The following is a 27543-nucleotide window of genomic DNA, read 5'->3' as shown; positions in this document are numbered from 1 at the left end:
AATTTGGACTTAACTGAACTTTTGGACCTTAATCCAAATGCTGGAGCTGTAAAATGAAAACTGCACCTCCTTGTGAACACACCGTCTCCACCGGTGGAGCACGGTCAGCAGCCGCAGCATCCTGATGATTTTCCTCACCAGAAGTTCATTTGCGTTGATGTGAGATTGATGGAGAAAATGTGTTAAGAGCTGCAAATGACTTTAAAGTGGAGAAGCAGAATATCAGTGTTAATAATCAGAACTACACTGAAACAGATTAGATACGTTCAAATTGTCCAAAACTTGAAAACTGACGTTCACATTTAAATGACCAAATTTGATCTGTTTAGCAAAAGAAAATGAAGATGTTTTTAACTGACAGAAAATAAATTAACACCACACTTCCAGTTGATTATCTTTAACATGCTGAGTACTACAGACCTTAATTTACCACACATGGGTTGGTTTATCATAAACTCCAGGCAGAATCAATTTTGTATAAAGATTTAATGTAAAAGTGACTGGGTTTTAATCAAGTTTTTTTATTGTGTCACCTATCCATTTAATTAAAAAAAATACATTTAGTATGGATAAATAACATTTACACTTATAATAAACTAGTATATTTTGTCCTTTGCCCCACAGATTAAAAATATATACATTTCCACTGTAGATGAGAAATATCTCAGCCACATTTTAGGTATTTTTGTTTAGTTTAGCTTCTTTTCTTTAAAAGTGGGACCGTGTTCAGCTGTGGAGAACCTTGCAGACATTTCCTTTGTGTGACATTTATCAGGGTATTTCAGTGGAAGCCGTGAAGGCGTCACCTGTTACCGTGGAAAGACCGCCGTCTTTTCACTTTCACTTCAGCTCCAACACGATGCACAACATCGGCTGTGGAAAGACCGTTTTAAATGCTCTCTTCTTGGATTTTATTTTCCTTTTTTTAAATCATCTCTACTAAGCTGTAGATGTTGGCATTTCGTTGTGTTGGATTATAATTGGCTTGGATCTGCTGGGCTGATCGACACGACAACAGCTGCTGGAAATTTAAAGCAACTGCAGATTAAATTAGGTAAAAGTAAAAGTGAAACCGACTGGTTTTCTTCAACGGTCTGAATCTTTGTTCGGCTCTGTGGCTTGGATGGATTTTAATTCACTAAAACCGAAGGCTGTGATGGATTTAAGGTAAGTTTTATGTTTCTAATAGAATTTATGTGGCGACAGCTGCTACTCTCAACGACGACGACGATGATGATGATGATATCATTTGTTTTTCTTCAGCTGTCTTGAGGCTTTTTTTAAATAATCCTTGATATTTTATAATACACAAAGCCGTCTTCTTTTTGTTACACACAAATATAGCTTCGGTATAATAATGTAGTGCATTGCTGTTCAGTGTTTTTTCCCATCCTGTTTTTTTTATCGTTCAGTTCTCTGGTTGCATTTTGCGAAATTGCTCCGATGACGGATAGTAAAAATAATATTAGTTTAATACGTAAGCAACTTAAAATAAATAAATATTACTCATTCTGTTCAATTTCAAAATAATTTTTAGTTGATCCTATAAGGAAAGGCTTTTTATGAGCATAATGTATCAGAAATGACCACTTGATGGCGCCAAACTACTTCGTTGGTGACGTCAATTTCTGAGTGACCGCTCAGAAATAAGATTTATTTTCTTTGTAAATTGAGCTGGTGTGAGGCATAAGCAATAAATAGTCATGTTCAACAGCGTGGGTTGAAGCTGGAATAAAACGCCATGATTTATTGATATTCATAATGTCAATAATTTTACAATATGAACATGTGTTTTGGTTTTCGTCTCAACTTTGTCCCAGTAAAGTTGCGCAATCCAAACCCAATAAGCCAGTACAAGATCTTGTATTGCATCTATTTCACAAAGAAGTTTCAAACTTTACTGCTTTTTATCATTTTTTGTCCCGTTGGGTGTTTTCGTGGTATAGCTACTGAAATTTGCCACTTCAAAAACTTCGAAACGTTTTAAGAACTAGATCAGGGGTGGGCAACTCCAGGTCTCCTGCAACTTTTAGATGTCTCTACTTCAACACACCTGAGTCAAATAATGAGGTCGTTAGCAGGACTCTGGAGAACCTGGCTGCACTGAGGAGGTGATTCAGCTGTTGGATCAGGGAGACATCTAAGAGTTGCAGGACACCGGCCCTCCAGGACCAGGATCGCCCACCCCTGAACTAGATCAAGCTCTAACAAACTGCTTAAAGCAGGGGTGTCAAACTCCAGTCCTCGAGGGCCGGTGTCCTGCAACTTTTAGAATTGCCTCTGCTGCACCACACCTGAATAGAATAATTAGGTCATTAGCAAGGCTCTGGAGAACTGAGGAGGTAATTAAGCCATTTGATTCAGGTGTTTTGTACCTGTGGCACATCTAAAAACTGCAGGACAGCGGCCCTTCAGGACTGGAGTTTGACACCCCTGGCTTAAAGGATTACGATCGGGGGAGTTTTGTGGCTGATCCCTGAGAGACTATCGCCTTTCCTAATAAAACAGTTTATTACGACGATGCTTTTGGATCGCTGCTCTTGGATTAGTTCTGATCTCAGTTTATGTTAATAGTGGATACACTGTAAGTGATCCCACTCCGCTGGACTCAACCCGACTCATGAAAAGCTTCAGGATGTTTTGCTGTCATCATGATATTAGTCGTAGTATTGAATGCTGCTCTTTCCAGCTGTACTAAGCAGCCTGCAGTGGTGTGAGAAAATAACCTGCAGCCATGTTGCTGCCCTCCTATGCACATGTCCAGAAGTCCTGGCCTCGCTGAGTCCAGAAACCCTCACACCTACTGCTGCAGTTTCTGAGCAAACTCTTCACAGATCTGAAGAAAGCCCCTGTACCTCACTGTGATTTTGGGTGGTCTGTGTTTTGTCTCGTTTGCAGCAATAATCCACCTTGCAGTCCTTCCCTTACAAAGGGACAGTATGGATTTTTCCAGCACAATTTCTGTTTAAAGCAACTGTTCTGATGTTTCAATGTAATCAGACTTAAGTCAGCTGCCTCGTCTTCCTCTGTGATGCAGACAATCGGTTCCTGCAGCTGCATCATGTTGAAACTGTACAGTGCTCTCCATTAAAGTATTATAAAACATATTTCTGGTTTAGGGCTGAAAAAAACTGAATGTGATAAAAAAATGTTAATATTATACTAATTTCAATCCGTTTTTAAATCATCAGGGTCACCACTGGTTTCCTTGAGCTTTTTGGTCTTGTGTGCTTGAATTTAACTGTTAATGTGAAGGACTGATGTATTTTGCACTTCTACCCTGATTGATGCAAGTAATATAATTTAAATGGATACTGGAATCTAAATCTACAATCTCCTGATTGTATATTTGAGTGAACTGCACCACATGTTTTTTTTTTTATTGAACATAGTTTCTCATTTTGATGCAAAAGTCGCTTTAATCTATTGTTGTTTGGAAAAACTGAGTATATTGGTGCAAATGGATAAATGTTTAAGTGCATGTTAAACTTTTATTTAAGCTTGTTGCCAATTTAATCCAATGTGTATGTTGAACATAAGCCAACTTTGCGGTAAAATATTAAAATAAAACAATGTTGTTGCTCTGCAGACTACCAAATAAGAATAAAAGTCATGTCAAATAAACTAGTTTCTTATAGGACATACTTCATTATTTTTATAAATAACTTGGTTATCAAAGACCATAATAGACTGATTGCACTAAAACACATTTAAACACTGACAATAATATCTTCAAACCTCGCCTTCATTTTGACAAGTAACCTCTTGGACATAAAGCTTCTGTTACATTTTTGGAAATAAATGCATTTTATTAATTTTTTTATTTCTTAAAATAAACAAAAGTTGTCATGTTTTTGTGGGTCATGTGGAACTGTAGTTTAATTACATAACATTAAATGACTTTTCACATTCTAAAAACCATAACGCATCTCAAAATATGACAAGTTGGCAACCACTGTTACCATAAACAGCTTTATCTCTAGTGAGATAAAACTTTACAGATTCCTGAATCAAAATTTTACAGTTTACCAGATGTGTCGTCATCCAGGTTTACCAGCAGCGGCAATAAAGTCATAAAGTGACACAAGAAAATGTTAATAATTCTATATCACTTAAGCAGAGTTGAACTCCATTACGCTACTGGAGGATATTTTGAAACACTGGTCATGTCGTCAAGACTAACAAATGAAGAAAAATTCAAAGTGTGCTGGTAATATTTTGCACCAGCTAAATATAAGATTACATTTGCTTTTTGCAGCATTTACTTTGCTTTGCTTGTCAGCACCTACAAGAGAAAATTAAAATTGATCACTAGATGGCACCAAATTACTTTAAATGACTAACAGTTGCCTTATACTCATGTCGTGAGAAAAATACAGTAATATAGTTTATAGAGTTGATAGCAGACAGGTTTGTTGGTTTCTTACCATTTTATTGTTTTGAAATATAAAAATAAACCATGAAAAAAAATGTAACCTTTGATATGACAAGGAGCCTGCAGAACAAATAAAACGTTTACTATTGAACCAGGAAGTGGATCGTAGCGCGAGTCTGACTACTTCATGTCCGACTCGATTTTTACATAACTGCTTTGTAGAAATGTTAACACGAAAGATGACAAGCCTCATGTCGCCACCTGCTCAAACCACAACTTTGGAGACTTTCATGAGCAAAAATAAACGCAGGACTTCAAACCCGTATCCTCCAAAGGCCATGAATGTAGTGTTTATGTTACAGTGAGTGAACACATGAAGCCGCGGTATGTCTGCGTCTGGCTTCCTCAGAATCTGCTTGGCAGCTGAATGCTTCCTTTATCAGTCATCAGAGAGAGGATGACATCTAGAGATGGTGAGGCGGAGGGAAGATAACAGGCTGCCACAGATACCTCCATAAATCTGGGGGAAGAAAAACAACAGAAAAAAAAAACAGCAATGTCCTTCTACTTAAATAGAATTAAGTCTCGGGTCATTACATGAACCAAGAACTGCTTCTGTTTGAAATGCGTTGCAGCTAATTTAAGTTTGTAGAGTGTGTGGTTACACATTATCTTTTGAGGCACGCCTCAAGTGCACTTCAAACCCTTCAAGAAGAAATTACCGGCAGTTAGACAGTGGACATTACCCAGGTAGTCTGGATAAGATGAACTACAAAGATGACCGGTTTCGTCTGATCCATATTTGTTAACCATCACTTCTAAGCTTTGCAGTAATGAGAAACTGCAAAGTACTTATTAACTGCAACAAAATGACCATTTTATGTGGCTACCAATAGGAAAAGGTCACCAGGTGTGACACATCAATGGATTTGGATTGTACATTGTTCTGATCCTGTTAAATATACTAAAACATAGGTCGAGGGGTATGCATAATCCAGTAAATCGGGTCTAGTTGTGCACGACTCTTAAGTCTTCATAAATTGGCAACTATCTGTAATTTAACCTTGCAGCGTCAATGTTTTATTTTGGACTCCTTTGCAAAGTTAAGGACTTCATGATGAGGGTCCCAGGAGTCCAACATTTTGGAGGAATCGCATGTGCGTGTGCAATTTAAGCTAACTGGGTTTTTGTCTTTGTAGCTTCATAGAGAGCAGGTACTTAAAAAAAAAATCCTGCTTTATGAAAGCGTTGTATTTCCCAACTCCAAAGGCATTTCCTATAAATGGCTCAGCTCGCACCTGGCAGCAACAGCACCACCTTTTGGCTACAACCCAATACTGCATCAGTTGATTCTTTCAAGTCACGTGATTTAAAGGAAATCGAGGCTTCAGCTTGGAGCAGGTTAGGCTATACAGACAGTGAGACTTTTCAGTCAGCAGTTTCCTTTTTTTTCTAGAAATTTGCTTCAGGTGTTTTTAGTTTGACATGTCTTTACAGTGAAGTGTGTAACATGAGCTGCTCTGTCAGTTTAAGTTTCAAGCTGGTGGTTTTGGGTTAAGCATCATGTGACTGCAGCATCATTCAGAGGGTTAACACATAAGGGGAATATCTTGTCAGCTGCTTATGTTGGATTTTTTGTGGATCACATGAAATAAGAGACACTCTTGGCAGAAAGCAGACTTTAACAGATATATTTTAAAATTTGCATGCATTAATGACTAATAATTTGAATAAGCTGCAGTTGCTCCAAGTTGGTGCCTTTATCCTTAATTTCAGATTACTTGCTGTGCGTTTAGAGCTTTGTGGTTGGCGGCCCGTATAGCCTCCAGCACCGTGTTTACTTCCTGCTGCTGTTGCTATGACCTCGATCCACCTCACCTGTGGCCACACCCTCTGCAGATGGCAGTATCAGCGCAAACATGCTGTCACTGAAGGGTGATTTCATGTAAATGGGGCCTTTCGGCTCATACAAAGGCTCTCACGCATACGGGCCAGTTTCTGCCTTTTTAACTGAATTTTTATCATCAATATAATCTGCATCTTCAAACTGCAACTTGACTCCAGACTGAAGACTTACGTCATTCTGTTTTTGTTAGAAAATTTATCATGCGATCGATTTTATTTATTGCTTATTTCAACAGAGTTATGAAAGCAGCCAAGAGGCCTTTGCTAGCTCTGGAGGAGCTGCAGATATTTACAGCTCAGGTTTTGATAGTGCATTCCACTAATCTACTAAAGTGGCAGGAAGAAAGCTATTGTTTGATAGGAAAATCTAAATAAAATAAAAGGTTATCACAGTTCAAATGAGGGATACAGCAATATGGAAATAAGTTTGGTTTGATGAAAACAAAAAGTACCTTCTTTACCAACAGAAATACCCACTGTAATGCCTGGTGGTGGTAGCATCATGCTGTGAAAAAGCTTTTCATTTGCAGAAACTAGTCAGAATTGGTGTTAAGATGGATGATGCCAAAGAAAGAGGCAACTTGGTGGCGTCTCCAGGAGATTTTGGACTGGAGTTGAAGTTGTTTTCCAGCCGGGTAAAGACACTGAACATACAGCCAGAACTACAACCGACTGGGTTTATTCATGTTGAAATCAAAACATCACTTTAAATCTGATGAATCCACCTAACATTTATAAACTGCTTTATTTTGACCTATTACAACCAATTAAAAAAAAAAAGTTATTTTTGGATACAAAGAGACAAATTGTGGATACTTTTATCAAACCACTGTATTTCCTGTAAACAGAGTTGCAAAACCTGGCTGCACTACATGACATACTTTGAACATTAACAGTTGAAAAGAAACGTTTGGTGGGGGCAGAGTACGGAGTGGGAGTTGACGCTTCCTGTCTTGGAGGACAAGGACGGTGTCCACTGTAAGGCGAGAGCGATGCGGTCTCAGTGTAGGAGAGACTGTAAGCATCCTGACTGACATTAGCAGTTATCAGTCCTTCAGGGTCATCGGACAACCGTGTGCTAATTTACACCTACTGCATCCATTTTAAACGGATTCAGAAATGCATGTCAGTTGTCTTTACAACATCCACATTTACTTGTTTTTTTTTCTTTGTGTAGTCTGTTCACTTCATTACATGGCAACGGAAATAAAGCCTCACGTTCCTGTAAATGTGACGGGTGTATTCAAAGAAGTTCTCTGGAAATGAGCCGACATTTTTACCTGGTCCACACGCTAAAATTATACCTCGACTGTGACTGTGACACGCTGCATTGTTGGCGATGGCATGCCCGTGCAGCACCAAGCTAGTGTTACAGAAAGCTAGACGATAAAAATCACCTGAGAGTTGCTCATGTTAAAACTGACCTGCTCTTGTTTTCATCCAAAGGAAATCCTAGAAAGAAGACATTCATAATCATCTGTTCGATCTAATAAACTGTTATTTTCAATCTGTCATTTGGAGAAGTACATGCATTTATTTACCTTTTATGGATCGCTTGTTGTACCTGAAGTTGCCTGGTTAGATAACAGCTGGTTTGACCTACATTTTGTCTATAGATATTCTCTGACCCATGCAGATCCGCCCTGCTTTATGCATGCCGGTTTTATAATCCTAGAAACAAAACGGCAAAGTTCAGATCTTTCCATTAAACGAGCTTTCTTATTTGTTTGCACATGAACAAGAATAAAACGAAGCATAACACACACTTCATTTCTTTATTTGTTTAATGGACTGAACTTGTATAACAGTCAAAGCACTTTGCACTAGAACCATGTTGACTCACACATATTTTTACACCGATTCACAGACCTGGGCTTAAGTTTCTTGCCCAGAGGCACAACAACGTGTGACAAGAGAAAGGAGGAAATCGAACCTAAAACCTTCTGATTGTAAGACGGCTCTACTGAGCTGCAGTTTCTCTTGTTTAATGAACATTTAGAACAACACAGCCGATTCTATGGAGGCTGACTTCCAGTGTGTTAAGGTACTGCCTGGATCGCCAACAGTTTAAGTAAAAAAACAAATCAGAGACAGACGGAAAGCATAAGCAAAGCCTCTTTACTGATTTGCATCTTGGTTCTCTGACAGCCTTCAGAATCCTTTCATTACAGCAATCTAATTTATTGTCTCGCCTTATCTGCCCCTTTCCCCTTGCATACCTTTCTGCAACCTCCAGCATGCACCGCATTATCCCTCATCAGCAAGCACAAGTGAATATATTCACACAAACTTGTTGTCCATGTTTGTCAAGAAAACGATGGCACAGGAATCACAGGTGTCTGATGGAATCGGCTGTCCTCAAAACAAAATGCAGGATCATGAATGTTAACTGTGGAAAAAAAAAAAGCCACTTAGAGATTAATAAGCTGCAAAATCAGACCCAAAAATATCCCACTGGTCTCCAGTGGATCTAATTAGATCGACTTGCAGAGATAAACTCGTCAGTTTGGGAAATTTTAGTTTTTTTTGGAAAAATCATAACTCTAATCTTCTAATTGGTTTTCTAAACTAAGACAAAGGATCAGAAAAAGTTCCACCTGGAGGTTTGCTGTGGGAGGATTTAAGATGCTGGTTTTATAATCCCAGAAATAAAACGGCAAAGTTCAAATCTTCCTATTAAATTAACTTTCTTAATTGTTTTTTTTTATTTTTTACTTTGCATGCAAAGTATGGGGAAGAAGGAAATCGAACCTAAAACCTTCAAATTCCAAGACGGCTCTACGGAAACACAGCTTCCTTTCTTTAATGAACATTTTCATATTTGGTGTTGAAAATGTTGAACCTCAGAAGTAAAAGATGGCCTCAGTCATCTTGTTTCTTCCTCCCTTTCACTCCAAATCTCTCTATTTCTCTGCAACACAATCAAATCCTTCCAGGTTTAAAACGTTTGTCCAAACTGTAAATTATTTATTCACATACTAGGGACCCAAAGAAATAGCCGGCCCAAGACATAAGGGAACTAAGCAGCGACTTAGGCTCCCAGACCTTCAGGGCCGCCTGGATAAATGTTTGGGCTATAGATCTAGATTAAAATGTTTCAGGTTAACATTTAAGATGTTGTTTGAAAGTTTCCTTTCTAAAAGTTTTTCAAAGTGTTTCATAGTTGCAATCTGATGATACAAGTTTAATCTTTGGTTTGTTCACAAAAACTACTGATTGCTTTTAATTAATGGGCTCACCAGCTTTACTATTCTTCATTAGCGAGAAAAAAGAATAATATTTAAATCATTTTCATTTCTAAAACCAGATGAATAACTGAGTTATTTCTACTGCAGCAGCACAAGAGAAAACAATCTTAATCTAGACCCTGAACTTCCAGCCTCAGAACAAGCAGCAGCAGGATTTAAGATTGTGTGGCTTATGTTGTCACAGATGGAGCGTTGCTGATGAAACGGAGTCCTGCTATAATTAAAAGCAAGTTTATTGCTTCAATGTGTAGGCTTGTTCTTGCTTGATATGCTAAAATGAAGATTATCATTCAAAGGAAAGTCATTCGGTTCCATCCACTTAATAAAATAAGTATTGTTGAAGAAATATAACTGTCTAGAAAACGGTTTCACAGGTGTGGCTGTAGCCTGCAGGGTGGCTCATGCAAATGTTTTATTTGGTTTCTGCAACTATTTTTACTTGTGGATGATGAGACGTATCGTAAAAAAAGCCCTATGTTTTTTTTTTCTAATCCAGTAAATGCCATGAGCTACATAAAACTTAGTGTTTAAAGATGCAACCATAAGAGGACATGAGAGAAACGTAACTTTTATCCATAAGCTAGATTTGGTTTGGAGGAAACGGAGGGGATGCCGGATGTGGTCCACTGTAACGTTACATCATCTCGGTTTGATTTGAACTCCTCCAGTCCACTCTGGTGTTTCCTGGAAGTCAGCAGACTCGGACTAATGTCTGCTCTCCCTCTATCTGTGATGTGCCCTCACACACCAAGTATGTCTACTTCACACAACCTCACAAACATCCAACACTTCAACAAACCCTGACCCGTGAACTTAAAAACATTACCGTCGCTCCCTAGTATAAACAGTCAAGTTGACCTGAGGACATCACTGTTAGTCACTCAACCACTAAAGGGATTTATTAAGGGCATTTTGTAAATGTGATTTCTAAGCGCTGAGTTCAAAAAGCTGTTTTTCCATTAGTTGTTTTCAACCTTGTGTGGTTGTTTGTTTTTCATCTCTGACGCAGGCTTTGGCAACCCGCCAAATTCTTTAGGTCTATGCAGAATAATTTCCTTTCAACTCGTTAAAAAGACACACCTTTTCATGTAATCCAGTCTGTATGTTCCTGCGTCTGTGTTCAGCCGTTGCATTAAAAGCCAAACTTTACTGTGGTGATCATTTATGAAGACCTTGCATGTGCCGTGGTCAGTGCAGTTTCACAGAAACCAGACTGTAAAGGGCAAAATGCTCCAGATTGTGGAAGTGGTTGTGACGGCTGGAGTTCCCGACTCCAGAGGCATTTCATATAAACGCTTTGGATTTCACCTGCCTCTAGCATTGAAGCGCAACATCAAGAGCCCTGTAAAAACATCCCAGAACATCTGTCACAGGGCGACAGCCGGTGAAATGTAAAGCAGTTGCACTGCTATGAGGAACCATGGGATGAAAATCCTGAAACGTTGTGCAGACAGAGGCAGAACCAAGTCTGTGTTTAAGCCTCAAGTCCAAAGTTGAGTCTAAAGTCAAGTCCCAAGTCTGACACTTGGAATTTCGAGTCTTTATTTTTTAAAAACGTTACAATTATATGTTAAATGTACCGAATGCACTGACTGCAGTAAACTACGTATTGTCGATATAAAAGATGTAGACGTCTTCAAATACACCATCCGTCCTCCGATGGAACTGGACCCGGTTCAGCTTTATGATGGGGACAGAGAGAAGCTCTTTTCCCTGAGTTCAGGTCCAGAACCTGTTTCTGATCCGGATCTCTGCTCTCTATCCATCAGCAATCCTGAGCCAACATGCTGCACATCGCGTGGAGGCGTTTGAAGGACCAGATCTATACAACATAACTAAACATAACATACCAATGAAACCGAGGTGGAATCATCAGTGTAGCCTGGAGAACACCTGCTAATAACACCGTTAGCTAAAGTTAGCTTTCTCACAGCAAAAGATGACCAACTTGTACAACTTCAAATGTCAAACAAAGTTGGAAGTTGTTGCATCTTCCTCTTCTTGAAGGTTTTGCATGTTGCACTCAGTTTTTTGTTGGATATTTCAAAAGAAGTTACTCATGGGAGCAAATCTGCTTGGAGGGTTTTTTTCATCTCTTTTTTTTAGATATATATCTTGTTAATTTGATTGGTTGTGCTGCAGTTTATGCACACATGCTTACAAAGTGTGGAGAACCAGAGGGACGGTCTGAGCCTTTTGGTACGGAATGAGTGAAATCAATTACGGGGCCCACCTCATAAATATGCTTTAAACTTTAGATTTTGGGTAAAATATCAAGTCTTTTCAAGTAAACGGGTTCAAATCCCAAGTTATTGGTGTAAAAGTCAAGTCCGAGTCTCTGAACATTTTTTTCCAAGTAAAGTTTTAATATTAATGACGTGAGTCCAAGTCATGTGACTCGTGTCTCCACCTCTGCTGCTTCGATCATCGACAGCCGTCTGTCACTGCTGTTTGTTCTGCACTGCTCGGCTGTTTGCACCCATCAGTCACTGCGTGTTTAAAAAGTAATGCGCATCACTGTGATCATCTCTGGCGACGTCTGCTGCTCACGGTTGTCCATTTGAAGCTCATTTGGATGAAACTCGTCGTCGTTTCCCCCAAACGTCGGACAGCAAGCAACATTTAAAAAAAAAAAAACTTCCTGCATTTAAATGTTTCTGCACCTTTTTCTCAAATGTAAGTTTTAACCACAAGAAAAATGTTATGAACCACAACAGAGAATGCAGACTGACCTTTCACCTCACAGATCCTCTACAAAACCAGATGCTTTTTGTTCCTGTGATGAGTTTTTTCACATTAACTGTTTATTAGATCTTTCAAGGGCTGCACAGTGGTGCAGTTGGTAGAGCTGTTGCCTTGCAGCAAGAAGGTTCTGGGTTCGATTCCCGGCCCCGGTCTTTCTGCATGGAGTCTCCATGTTCTCCCTGTGCATGGTGGGTTTTCTCCCACCATCCGGTTTCCTCCCACAATCCAAAACCATGACTGTCAGGTTAATTGGTCTCTCCTAATTGCCCCTAGGTGTGAGTGTGTGTGTGTGCATGGTTGTGTGTCTCTGTGTTGCCCTGCGACAGACTGGTGACCTGTCCAGGGTGACCCTGCCTCTCGCCCGGAACGTTAGCTGGAGATGGGCACCAGCAACCCTCCCGACCCCACTGAGGTACAAGGGTGAAAGAAAATGGATGGATAGATCTTTCAAGCTTAAAGAAATTTGGAAATTAAAACAAAGGATTCACAGGATGCTGTGTTTTCCCCACCGTCTGGTTAAATTTGTGTGTGTGTGTGTGTGTGTGACTTCTTCGTCTTATTCTTGCGACATCTGAGGAGCCTGTGCTAACACTTTGAAAACCTTGTTGATTTAGAGATGAATGAATGCGTTCACACACTTCTAAAGATAAATGTACCCAGACTTGTGTACTTTTTTTTTTTTGCCTGACGATAAGATTTTTATCACGTTGGTTTTCTTTCTTTTAAACTAGCCTAAAGTTAGACCACACACTAACCCGTCTCTCCTTCACCTCCTGTAAATGTGGTTGAAAAGTGAAAGACATTTAAGTGTAAATCAGGTTTTAGCTAAAGACTCTGGACTCAGTTTGATCATATAGTTATTTTACTCTTTCACTGCGAAGAGATTCAGTAAATATTTAGTCTTTTATTGGCATCAAGGCAGCCATTTGTGTTGGTGAAATTTGATTTCCTCCTAAAAGAAAAAAAAGCCTAAATATCTTGATACAGAATGAGGCTATCGCCCAGGGCGGCATTCATGCAGATAAAAAGGATATCCAGTGTCTGGAGAGCAAGTTTGAAGCTGAGTCTGGAAGATTCACCTTGATGGTGGAAATTTTGTACAAATTTCTCTAAATCTGTAGGCTGCACAGGTCGCAGCATACACTGAATGATGATGGTAGAGTAACATTTTTTTGTTTCTTTTGCTGCAAGAACATGTGGTGATCCAGAGAATAATGGGAGCAAAACGACTCTGGATTGCATAAATGCTATGAGATCAGTGGTCTGAGGGTCACGGAGGGCTTTGCCATGTGGGGAGGGGAGTGGAAGTCATTCGTCCTACTTGGCAGCTATAAGTGTTGCTTATTTGAGACATGACAACAGGCCTCCTGCTGCAGCGGCGGCTGCTTGGTTTGCATCGACACAGACAGTCTTCAAGGCTACATCTGAGTTTAAGGAGCTGTTTGCAGAAGCTGACCGTAAGCTTTGTCACTTACTAGTATAAAGACATTAAACATGGTCAAAAACTCGTTAAAAAGCCTTTTTTAAAGTGGAGGTTGCGTTCTTTTTCTGAGGTACAGAGATAAGGCTTCCAGTTGGCCAGCTGCTCTGTTCTGCTTCCTGCTATTGTTTTCAGCTATCTTGTAATGAAAGTTATAACTTCTGCCAAACCAGCTTACAGACGGAAGACTTGAGCGAACGTGAGGCTGCGGTTCCTCCAGACTACTGTTTGCAACAGATTATAGTCACGCATGCTTTGGGGGGGGGGGAAGAAATGCATCCAAAACTGTCGCCGTTTAACTTTTATTTATTAGCTTAAAATGATCCTGACCTATTTTTGTCCCAGGAATGACTCGGATGTAACTTTCAGAATGTGATTCTAATTGCTGCATGAATCCATGCATGTGTTTTAATGAGTCACTATGAAACTTGGGCATAATGTGGCTGACAGTTGAAGTGTTTTCAGTGGTTTGTTTGGACCCTCCAGTCATAATCGGTTGAGTCAGAACTTGTAGAGTTTCTGGCAGGAGGTTCACCGTCTCCCAAACGAAACTAACCAGATTCATCGAAAGCTGGTTCAACTGGGACTTCCTTACCTGGGTTTTTAAAAAACGTCAACAGTTTTCAGCTCTACCATCAGTTTTTAAATTAACTACATGTTGTCGCAGAGGGTGTTCTCCTTGCAGCCATCTTCTCTGGAATGTCGTTTCATAAGGAAAAGTAGCATAAGAAGAATATTTTCAACATTTTCACTTTTAAGGCTCCTCCACACAACTCTCGATTTTTGTGCAAGTGATGCAAAGCAGAATTCGGCTGCACAGTCGGTGTGGTTAGAGGTGTTATTTGCTCTGCAGCTCTTGAAGACTTTTTTTTCCTGTTTTCTGACTCATATCTGCTTCATAAAAGTGAAGTTTTATGTCTGCAATAAGAGCTACGAATATTGGTCTCAAAGCGGCATAAATATCATACCCAGATTAAGATTTAAAATCTTTCTCATCAAACCAAGAAGCTTTTTTTTCTGGTAAAATATGAGAAATGCATTTCTTAAACAATAAAACAATATTAAAAACATACAGAGTAATTCATTTTTGTTTGCAGATTAATTTGTTAGAATTGGTATGTCGCATGACTTGTACCCTTCATGATATTCAATAAAGGTCTTTATTGATATTGCAGCAATTAAAGCAACATAAAGACCAAAATGGACCCAGACAGGTCAGAGATGAAGCTGTGGACTGGTTAAAAACCGAGTTAGGGTTCAGTCAACTTCTGAATCTAGAAGTATGGCACGCCAACAATGAACAGTTCACTCAATCTGCCAGGCGGGATGAGAACGGGTTTAATGCGAGAAGCAGTGAAGAGGCGATTTGTGACTTTGGAGGAGCTGCAGAGATCTGTTGGAAAACGCGATCACGCTTTCTATAAATCTGACTTATAGAAGAGTTTAAAAAAGAAAGTCTTTGAATGAAAGGTGTAATAAGTGTCGAGTAAACGACAAACGAGGAATTCTGTCTGCATCCTGGCTGGAAAATGTGACTGAAGAACAACACGGCTCATAACCCTGAACTCATCATTCACATTGGGAAAAATAATAATGGATTATGTTCAATCCTGTAGAAAACATGTTGGACATGCAATCTAAGGTAGAGGTTCATTTTCTAACAGGAAAATTAAAGTTCAAATATCTAACAGTCCAGATCAGCATATGACTGAGAATGTTAAATATTGATGAAACTCTCCAAACTGACTGAACATTGGCTTTTTGCCAATAAGACCATGTAAATTGGACTCTACATGCTACAAGTCATTCCCCAAATCACAAGCTTCAAAAGTTGATTCTACAAAGAGCCGGCTTAGGCAGACTAAATATAAGTGTACGCCACACTTTTCAGATTTTTCATCCATCCATCCATTTTCTTCCGCTTATCCGGGGTCGGGTCGCGGGGGCAGCAGCTTCAGAAGGGAGGCCCAGACTTCCCTCTCCCCAGCCACTTCTTCCAGCTCCTCCGGGGGAACCCCAAGGCGTTCCCAGGCCAGCCGAGAGACGTAATCCCTCCAGCGTGTCCTGGGTCTTCCCCAAGGCCTCCTCCTGGTGGGACGTGCCCGGAACACCTCACCAGGGACGCGTCCAGGAAGCATCCTTACCAGATGCCCGAGCCTCAACTGGCTCCCCTCGACGTGGAGGAGCAGCGGCTCTACTCTGAGTCCCTCCCGGATAACCGAGCTTCTCTCTCTAAGGGAGAGCCCAGCCACCCTGCGGAGGAAACCCATTTCGGCCACTTGTACCCGTGATCTCGTTCTTTCGGTCATGACCCAAAGCTCATGACCATAGATGAGGGTGGGAACGTAGATCGACCGGTAAATCGAGAGCTTCGCTTTTTGGCTCAGCTCTCTCTTCACCACGACGGACCGGTACAGCGCCCGCTTCACAGTAGACGCTGCCCCAATCCGCCTGTCGATCTCCCGCTCCCTTCTTCCCTCATTCGATTTCAGATTTTCATTATTAAAAATCGTGTACCGTTTCCCTTTTTTGTGCCTCTCATTAAAAGATATAGAGCAGTTATCATTAACATTTAAATCAACAGGTCAAGCTGTGCAGTGTGTTAAATTTCCTCTGCAGCTCAGCCTGAAGCGTCGACGGCTCAGTTCAGGAATGAACTGAACTATGAACATATTGAAGACGTCCTTGGATTCCTTGGCATTGACGGTTTAATTACCCCTCAGTAAAACATCACTCACAACCGCCGGTGTGTTGCCAAGGTGCTGAGCCACACAACCGTCCGCCGCCACCCATGCATGTCTTTCATGAGCCTGAAAGTTTGGTATGTGCTAAGCAGTAATTATGACAGCTGGAGTTACTTTAAATCATAGCTGGCATTTCAAACCTGAATCTCTACTCATCATTCATCTGTCTGTTTTTTTTCCTTTGGCTCTTCTGCTCACCTGAACGTCTACTATTTAATCCAAACGTGCTCTTGATGTGCTTCAGGCAGAGCCTAACATCGTCTACACCCATGTTTGCTTTGGCTTTCTATTCAATCTTTTACAAGAGCGACAAACGTGCATGACTGGTTTTTAATTCTACTGTCTGTTTAATCCTACAGGAATAATCTGTAAATTAGATTTTAGTAAGCAGACTAAAGCTTGTGTGTTTCTTTATGATCATGAAGATTAAACCAGATTATTGTCAGTTTTATGCTCGGTTAGCTGCAACCTAAAACACGGATGGATGGAGTTTTATTCTGCAAACAGAGTAAAGAATGAATTGTTTAAGCCGACTGTTCCAGATTGGGACGTTCTCATTCAGTTGTAACTTTTTACATTTGTTTATATGAGCAGCAGCATAAGAAACAACTTAATCTTTCTTGAAAAAAAGCTTTTATAGGCACGTAATCTCTATTTATTTGTGGTGAATTTTTTTAAAACTCTTTTAAAAAGTTTACAAGAGATATAGGAAGTCTAAACGACTGGTTGGATTAACGAAGATTCACTCCAGCGACTGAAAGTTAATGAAATATAATTCTTACAGTGTCTGAAGTGATGATTTTGTGTTGGTTTGTTCCATTTTCTGCAAGCATTGCAAAAACTGTAATTTTTTCATAATATTTAACATAAATTGAATATTAAAATGTTAATCTATCAGCTGTAAAAACATGAGTTTACGTTAAATCTGATCAACATATTTTCAAAGTGCTGAATAAATACAAAACTATTAGATGCACAAAACAATTTATCATCAAAATCTGAAACCACAGAATTTCAAATGAACTGTTTAGTTTCCAAGCAAGAATAAAATGCAAACTAAATAAAACGAATATTAAATTAATGGTATTTATTGCTGTGGTGGGGAAATCTCCAAAGATTTCCATAAACTAATCATGGCTGTGGGACATTATGGGTTAAAAATGTCAAAATGTAAATATATTAGTAGATATATTTGTTGCAAGCAAAATAAATGTCAATATTTCTTGTAATTTCTTAACAAGTGCATCCCCACATACGACCTGATGGGTCACATGTATTATATCTTTTTAAAACATAACTTTGTCGTCGTTATCAATTTGTTTTCGTCGGTGAATAAGATTGATTGTTTTAGAGCTGCACTGATTAGGAAAATATGTGGCGCTATTGATAATGGTTTGATCTGTAATAAATAAATACTTACGTGTTTTTTTTTCTGCATGGGCTTAAAGCAAAGATCAACCTTAGATATTTAGTTTTCTGCCAGGGAAAAAGTTTTAATTCATTATTTCCATCTAAAACAAAAGGATTTTTTTGCTTTTGTCGTTGGTTAATCCAACATCTACATAGTTTCTGTCCTGGTTTCTGTACGGTTTTTTGTTAGTGATCAAAATTGTACATTTTTCTCAATCATGTGAAAAGTTAATTTCATTTAAGGAGACAGAATTAGGATTTTAGATCTCAGATGCAACCAGAAAGTTAATAAAAATCAGACGTCTAATTAATTACAAATTAGAGCCTAAAACTCGAGATTGATGGATTCAACAAATTGATCCTTTATTTCCGATCTGCTGGTAAAAATGTTGAAAAAAATCATTTAAAAAAAACAAGCGTAACCTAAATTGATATAACAATCAATCTAACTTCATTCAAGCACATTTTGCAGTGCATCCGTTGAACGAATGCGAACTTGAAACATCAGTAACCGTTAAATATTTTAATTATTGACATGACTTTCAGGAAGCCCAATAAAACCCTTTTTGCAGACGTGCATCTTTTTGTTTCACTAAAAGTCTGAAAACCTGGCAGGCGCTCGAGTTTTTAGTGACGTGAGTTTAATTAAAAATGTATTGAAAATCAGGCCTTGTAATCAATCACAACTAAAATAACTTTAAATCAAATAACATTTGACAAAATAAAGTTTTTCTAATGCAATATTTTTTTTCAATAGACACAACCATTTTTGTATATTTTTAAGTGTAAAGTAAAATTGTATTTTAATCTGTATAATTTAATAAAAAAACTTTTATGTTGGGTGAAGTGCAGAATGGACCAGGTGGGTCGTGGAGGGCCGGCGTCCTGCATGTTCTAGTTCCTCCCTGCAGGTGAGGACGACCTTTTCAGCAGGTCATGGTTCTCTAACGAGCCGTCAGCTGGAGGGCCGGCGTCAGATGCAGGGCGCCGGCCCTCCATGTCCCACTCTGGGCACCACTGGACTTCAGACTGATCCTCTGCTGCGTAGGCCGAAGTCGACTAACACCCAAATTTGCCTGTTTAATTTGCATATAATTTCCACACATTTGCCTCCATTTACTGCAGGAGTTGAGCTTCGTTTTGAACGTCTTTAAGAAGAACAGGGACGTTTGTGACCTGCTGAAGACACAAACTGTTTTATTCATGTTTCTAAAGCAAATGGTCTGGAAGAGTAAATGTTGTCACCTTGTATGTCCTACAGGAAGCAAAACCCTACTTTTAAATTATGCTCATTTGATCTAATTTAAGATAAAAATATACAGATACATTTTTTTAAAAATATTTAGCTTCTTTGTTTACAAAAAGTAAATATTCGACACTTTCTATAAACGTCTTTTTTACAACTATACAGTTTACACAACAAATCTATATACCTTAGTCGGTCAAAATACACATTAAAATTTTTAAAATCCAATATAATTATTGAATAAAATGTAGAAACAAGTAGCTTCATATAGATTTTAAATAAAAGCGCCGGTCCTTACGTCAGGTTGCTGCAGGTACAGGCGATTTCTCCACATCTGTAAATGTTTAATTCAACTAAACCAAAAACGTGAAGTGAACACAGAAAGGCAACAGAGTCACTCAGACATCTTTTAATGCCGTCACATTTTTAAAGCTCTTCATAATCATAAACGGCTCAGTCATAGTCGTAGCTTTGAAACGACGAGTGAATAGTTATTATCACATGGCTGTAATTTATAACGTCTGCAGTCAGAAGCTGTTTTTGCCCGTTTTTATCCGTTTGTACCCGTTTTTACCTGTTTTTATCCGTTTGTACCCCTGTTTTTACCTGTTTTTAGCCGTTTGTACCCCTGTTTTTAGCCATTTGTATCCCTGTTTTTGCCCGTTTTTACCCGTTTTTATCAGTTTTTACCTGTTTTTAGCCATTTGTATCCCTGTTTTTGCCCGTTTTTAGCCATTTGTATCCCTGTTTTTGCCCGTTTTTACCCGTTTTTATCCGTTTTTACCCCTGTTTTTACCTGTTTTTAGCCGTTTTTACCTGTTTTTAGCCATTTGTATCCCTGTTTTTGCCCGTTTTTACCCGTTTTTATCAGTTTTTACCTGTTTTTAGCCATTTGTATCCCTGTTTTTGCCCGTTTTTAGCCATTTGTATCCCTGTTTTTGCCCGTTTTTACCCGTTTTTATCCGTTTTTACCCCTGTTTTTACCTGTTTTTAGCCGTTTGTACCCCTGTTTTTACCTGTTTTTAGCCGTTTGTACCCCTGTTTTTGCCCGTTTGTACCCCCGTTTTACCCCTGGATCAGATGTGACCCGCCTGAAAACGGCAGTGGCTTCAACCAGCTTCATTCGTTTTATCTGCAAGGCGTTGATCAGAAAGCAAAATGGCTTCTCCAGTTTAGGTAAAGCTATTGTGAAGGGATTAGGTTGTAATGAAGGAATGGGGGGAAAAGGCCAGGTGTCGTCTCACGGTGCCAGCATCTCACTCACCCGGCTGTCATGAGACGTTGGGGAGGAATGTTGACATCCACTCCATCAAATGCTTTAATGTAAATACAAGAACATTTCTTCTTCTTCCTATTGTCTCCTATGTTGCATGCTGCAGAACTTGGAGTTAAAAAAATAAATAATTCACATTTAGTTGATGACAAATAGCACATTGGTGCTTTTCTAGAGGCATAAAAAAAGTTTCTGAGGGCATCGCTTTGACTTGGGAATTGTTAATTGCGGCGTTTGAGTGAAATGAAAAAGCTTCTGAAAACTCCGACTCGTTGGGATTATGTTGTGCTCCTCAGGTTTCCTCTGCCAGGTCGTCGTGCCAAGTCAAACAAGCTCAGGGATGTTTCTAAAGATGCTGACAGCTGATAAATGGACATGCATCATGTGCAGCAAAAAGAAGCTCCCAAACTGGAAGGACAGAGACAAACATACAGGGGAACTGCAGTTATTTAACATAAGGTCGTTTATTATGTGCAATTCCTCATTATTGAGGAATACAAAATGCCTTTTCATGGGTTGATTGTAGAAGACAAAAGGCACTAAAGTCTGTTGATTTTTTTATTTACTTGTTGTAACATGCTCCATCACATGGGTAAGGGCCACAAAAACGTACAAATACGCAGCAGGAAATAAAAAAAAATGTAAGGTTTTAAAGTTACCCTGCCTTTTCTCTTCATTCAAAACTTTGAAAAAGTCCAATTCATTTCTGTTAATCCTGCAGCGTTTTGTAAGGAATGCAACAGAAACACAAACAGTCTGACTGGTGTTGCTGATGTAAACAGGTAATGTGCTATAAACAGCACATTGTCCCTCTGATTGTTTATGGTTTGCACCCTCATCTGGCTGACCTCATTTTTGACCCTGACAAAGGTTTTCATGTAACGCTGTTTTTTTTGTTTGTTGTTTTTTGTTTGACGTCTCACTTGAACCCGTTTTCACTTCTGAAGCATGCTTCATTTTGCTTTTCAATTTTTGTGCTTTTATTAGCAAAATCTGGCCAGATTCCACTAAATACACTAAGGTTTTGATCCACAAAATAATTATATATATTGAACCCAAAAAAGACAAAACTTTATAAATGTTTACCTGGAAGAATCCCTGTTTTTTACCACTAATTAAGAAAAAAAAATTCTATTTTGTCCACATTAATAAGGAAACCATAACTATTTTGACTTGGATAATAAATACTTTTGTATAAATGGAAACATTAGCAATTACAATAAGTCGTACAGATGAACTGATAAATTTATTTAGAAACAAGAGTTGGTAAAATCACCTGATGATTAATACAAATCAGTGCACATATTCATTTTTGCTGTATGCTCATACAGTTAAAAAACTCGCATATTTCTTTCTAATTCTAATTTAACTGGTTCAAACTTTGAAAAAATTGATCATCTACATTTTATTGGGCCTGCAGTGACTGAACATTCTCCAAACCTTTAAAAGTCGTATATCGTGATGTTTACAACTTTTCCTCCTTCACTTCTGCCCAGGCTTGTAGCTCATAGTGATGTATGATTATATAGAAATAAATATATATATATTAAAAAAGAACTGGGAGAAAGTGAGAAAACAACCAGGAGTTGCTGTAGCGACATGTTGCATGTGCAGCCCTGACCTGGCCGCTGATGTTCAAAGTATGCTGACATTTATTTGAACCACTGACTTTTATAAGCTCTCTGTAAAACTTTTCACAGCTCTGCTCAGTTAGCCGTTTACGTCTGAAACCAGACCTGATGACGGGATTAAGAAGTGACTCTGTAATAAACCAGAAAACTCTGGCGTCACACATGGACTGAATGTATTTGCAGGCATATTCATGCACTTTTCTTGCTTAGTTGACGTCTTTACTGAGCTGCAGGATGGCAGGAGTTTTATTTTGAGTCTTTTTTTATGTTTTATTTTGCCTGATTTTATTTTTTTCTTATTTACGTGAATTATTGTCATTTTGGTCCTTAAAATACCCAAATTTCCACTGAAATTTATAGTTTTTTTCCGTCTGATGTAGTTTTTAAATATCAAAAAATTGGTAATTTGATCAATAACTTAATACTTGAGTAGACGTTTTACTAAATACTTTTTGCTTGAGTAAAAATATGCTGAATTTGTGCTACTCTTGGATACTGTACAGCCTCTGGTCATACAGCAGCATGCATTAATTAATATTACATGTTGGGAGTCTTTAAAAAGACAATATTTAAGCTCATTTTGTGCAGATCAAATGTTTGTGTATGTTTTAATATCCAGCTTAGCCAAAAACATTGGTAAATAAAAAAGACATAACAGAATTCGATTTTTAAAATTTTTTTTTTCTTTTGTTGTTTAATAAAAATTGCAAATGCAAAGAGTCTCCAAACTTTTCTATGCACGTTTTTCTTTTAACTTGTGATTTTTAATTTCCTTTGTTTTCAAAATATAAATAAATAGATGACTTAAAGAGAAACTGGACACAGCGATGAGTTTCATCTTATCTCATTCTTAAGGTTCTTGTAGACGTTTCTAAACTGTCTATTTTTCTCTCACTTCTTCTGCACATTTTTTATCCCTCTTTGGAAAAGAGTCTGAATAAAAAGTTCTCTTAATTTGCGAAAATAATCTAAGAAAAACTGAAATGACACAGTTTACTGCTCATAAAAATCTCCAAAAATCTGAGCTTTTACCTAAATGCTAAGTAATGGGTGATACAGTTTCAGTGTCACGAGTGAAAAACCTGGGGAAATACCAGCCGCGTTAATTTTAATGGCTTTATTGTGCATCTTTGAGGCTGGAAGGGAAATAACGTTGCATGTGCTTTTCTTTCATGGCACTGAACACAAAACTTTGCTGCACTGTGAAGTAATTCAGAGAAGCTTTATTAAAATTAGAACAGATTGTGAAAAAAAAAAAAGTTTACGTTTGAAGTGGAAAGCACCAGACTGTTCTGCCTTCATTTGCATTTTTGTTCTCAAACACGTTTCCAACAAACACTCATTTAATTTACCATCTATTTTAACTGTTTTCTCCTGTGGTTTTACAAGTGGAGCTGTTTCTGTTTCTGACACCAGATCTCGTCTTTTCACACGAGTTCTGCAGCTTTTCCTGTGGCGTTCGCACATGCACAGCTTTCTGTCTGATGGGAGTTCAACGAGTGTAACTTTGTCCTTTTTAGATGCATATGTTTCATAAATATAAAATGCATCAGCTGCACTTTTTAACAGCTGTTTTATCTTTCAAGTGATTTGGATATTTAAGGCATAAATGAGCAGATTAGCTACTCCGTTTAGTTTTATTTATTATTAAACATTCACCAAAAACGTATTTAGACAAGCAAATGGTGGAATATTTGTCTTTCTGGTGAAATTTAAAAAGCTTCACTACAGAGTTAAACACCATCAGAGTAGATTTATTAATGCAGAGACTGGATCACTGAGATCTTCAACCCTCAGACAACGATACAAAATACGTAAAGAAACATTTTCCCATTTTTTATTCACTCTTCAATAATTATACACTGCTCAAAAAAATAAAGGGAACACTTAAACAACACAATATAACTCCAAGTAAATCAAACTTCTGTGAAATCAAACCGTCCACTTAGGAAGCAACACTGATTGACAACGGGGACCCTGGTCGGGTCAATCAGTGTTGCTTCCTAAGTGGACAGTTTGATTTCACAGAAGTTTGATTTACTTGGAGTTATATTGTGTTGTTTAAGTGTTCCCTTTATTTTTTTGACCAATGTACATTCATTTAGCATAAATGCTGCCACATGCCTTCAGATTTTAGTTTGCAATGTGGTGGAAAATCCACCCAAGTATGTTATGAATTTATTAATCTGATGTTGGGAATATTATGTTAAAATGTTCCTCTGTATTTAATCTGATCAGTTTTTGTTTTCTGCAGCAGTGTCCTTCGTTTTCTTATCAAACTTTTTCATTTCCAGCCTCAGGATGAAAACAGCTTGATGTGTTTGACTGGCAGCCAATCAGAAAGATGGGAATGGAAATCTGGAAAACAACAATTTATTAAATTAAAAGCTACTTCTATCTTCTTTTCTTCATCTTCAGTAACACATTTTAACTTATCTTTCATAATAATGAAATCAAATTTATGATTAAAAATGTATTTGATTCCATTTTTTCTCATTTTCTCTCCAACTTTTTGAGCTTCTGGCTCCCTTAAATCTGACTTGTGTCATTAACTTCCTCTTCAGAGAAAAACTAGTAGTGAAACATTTAGTCGTGTGTATTACAGGTTTAGAGGAGGTTACACCAGGTTCAGCATCTCACCAGGAGATTTCACACCAGGTGGTTTCCTGTTTTAAATTGCTGATGTATCTTACTGTGATGCAGTTTTTGTTCTATAAACTCCTCAGTGACTGATGTTGTGCTCCAGAAGCAACTCTACATGGTTATAAAAGTATAACTCATGAGGAGAGAGAAGCTGTGCAGCTGCATAACGCTGTAAAATATAGGAACCAGAGTCAAACATCCACTGTGCTCCGTCTCTCATGCGCTGAGATATGCATCAGCTTGTTGATAGGAAAATGAGCAGCGGCAGAAACAAAACCTCCTAAGAGCTTCAATTTCTCCTGTCTCCATCTCCCGTCATGCAACAGAGTGTTGCTATGGCAGACGCACTTTAAACACTATAAAAGGGAAAACCAAGACGAGCAAACTGTTTAAAAATACTTCCTACTGATGCATATGAAATATTTGTTTCTTTATATAAAGCTCAAAGTTTTCCAGTTGTTTTTAAATGGACATTTCAGTTACTTTTTGCAGCTCTAAGGTCATACCAGGTCACGTATTTATCCAAATTAATTACTTTTTTGCACCTGTAGTATATAAGTACTAAGTGTTATAACTGAGGTACATATGACCTTTTGTTAACCTCAGTTTGAATTCATAAAAATACATTAATTATAGAATCTCTTCAACTCAAAATTTCAACAAGTTATTCAATTTCTTCTTTTAAACATTTAAAGAATTTTTGCTTTTTTACACAGAAACCAGTAATATTTACAAAAATAACATTTCATAATGCCAAACAAAACGTGTAATATCTGTAGAAAGTAATGAACTTTTTCACATTTTTAGTAACTGCTTTTATAATCTGCTTGTTGTGAGACAAATGAAGTTGCTTTGTGGTTGAAAAGATGACGGCATTTTATACCTGCAACAAACTAAAGATCATTTTTCTATCATATTAACTTAAGTTTGATTTCTTTTTATTAACCTGATGTACACCAATTATGATTCTAAACCTGTTGGAGCCTTTTAAGAATTAATTTTTTGCTAAATTATACATTTCCTCATATTTAAAACCACATGAATGGTAGATCTATTGTTGTATATTTGTGTATTTATGTGTTTGTTTTGCTTAGACTCTCCTCCTCCTGCAGTGATTAACAGCAGAATCGGCTGCTGGGCTGATCTGATTGTTTGGTGAAGGAGTGAAAAGGTTTTTGTACCGCAAATTAACGTTTTATTTGAAGTCAACTCGAAGATTATTTGTTATTTGTGTAAGTAAAAGAAACTCCTTTGAAACAGGAAAAGTCTCCGAGTGTTTTTATTGTTTTTGAGTGAGTCAAACCTCCTGAGGGACTCTGGCAATTTTTGGTTTTCTGGACCTTTTGTGATGCAAGAGTGGCCATAACAAAACCAATTTATTTATTTTTGCCAGATGACAGGGAGCTTTTAGATAACATACTGTTTACTACAACGTCGTATAAAAGCGGAGGAGGAGGGAAGGAATGCATGCTTGTTGTTTCTTGTTGTGAAATTCATCTGGCCCACAGGGTGACTTGGCAGGAATGAAATCCACATGACTTATTCTCTTCTCTTTTCAAAGGATACCAGTCTGTAAAGCATCAGATCGCTGGAGAAAAAAGGAAGAAGAGGAGACGGAGACGGATTGTGGGCGTCTTGCATCTCTGGCATTATGTGTGATCAGCAGAAATAACAGACCTTTTGGACATATAGAAAGTTTCACATGTTTTTTTTGTGGTTCTTCTTTTTCATTGTGGATTTTTGTGTCACGGTTGTTTAGTCCAAGTATTCATACATTTTAAACTTTTTTTTTTTTACGTCTCTTTACACAGACTGTAGCATAAAATGCCTCATATTTGTGAAGTGGAAGGAATATAGTTCATTGTTTTGATTTTTTTTTTTGTTTATCAATTTAGTTATTTATTTATTGCACTTTTAATTTATTTTTAATTCTTCCTGGTCAGCCTCCCCAGTCGATGTTTTGTAAAAACGCCGTTTACTGGGATCACAGCTCCTGGTCTGTTGGAGTAAATCTCTGAAAACTTTCACATCCAGTGACTTAAAAATATTCCTGTTTGGGGAAAAAACAGCATCTGTGATCAACTGTCTTCACGTAGCTCCATTAATTGATTTAATTGTTCTCAGCCAGGTGTGGCCAGCTCCTGTTCCTTTGTGTCCTGTGTGCTTTGGACCTTCCTCTGATTCAACACACCTGAATTAAACGAAAGTTTCTCCAGGATTCCTCAGTAATTGATCCTTTCAGTAAACTGCGCTGTAAAACATGCAGCTTTCATGGGCTGAACGTGGCCAACCAGAGAAGAACCCCTCAGCATAATGCTGCCAACAATCTGAACAGATTCTCCAAATTGACACAAACAGTTATGCTGGTCTATCAATAGATCTAATGTTATGTTATGTAAGCTGACCTGGTGTTTGAATAAAGGACTTCACCCTCATTGGAACCGATTCACACTTGTTCCTTAATTGGTTAATGATTGAACTGGTTACACCTTTACTACAAATAAAATGGTTCTGACTTTTATTAAGGTGCAAACTTCAAAATGTGATCTGCGTCACGTACGGCTGTTTATTTCTTACTCAATGGTTACTGCAGCAGCTAATATCTAAAATAATTTTTCATTAAATGTTTGTCACAGCAACATATTAAAGTTGTTCTTTATCCTGAAAGATGTTATCATTTTGCACCTAATAAAAACAATACTAGAAAAATGGGCCAATAAAAAAATGTAATGCACAAAGAAAAGTATGCTTAATATCTACTTAGTCATGTATTTTTAATTTAATAAGCCTCATTGACACACATGCTAAATTACTGCATAATTACAGTAATTACTCTTTGTCCA

General features: G+C 38.0%; 1 long non-coding RNA gene across 1 annotated transcript; it reads left to right on the top strand.

Annotated features, from left to right (window-relative positions):
* Positions 1 to 723: 723 nt before the first annotated feature.
* Positions 724 to 27141, top strand: LOC103475333 (uncharacterized). Its single transcript, XR_535320.3, has 2 exons — positions 724 to 1167; positions 26262 to 27141. It is a non-coding gene; the product is annotated as an uncharacterized LOC103475333 (long non-coding RNA).
* The last annotated feature ends 402 nt before the right edge of the window (positions 27142 to 27543 follow it).

Source organism: Poecilia reticulata, chromosome 14 (assembly GCF_904066995.2).
Source record: "Poecilia reticulata chromosome 14, P_reticulata-male-v2, whole genome shotgun sequence".
Classification (NCBI taxonomy): domain Eukaryota; kingdom Metazoa; phylum Chordata; class Actinopteri; order Cyprinodontiformes; family Poeciliidae; genus Poecilia; species Poecilia reticulata.
The sequence above is the reverse complement of the archived record's forward strand: the minus strand, read 5'-3'. Positions and strand labels throughout refer to the sequence as shown.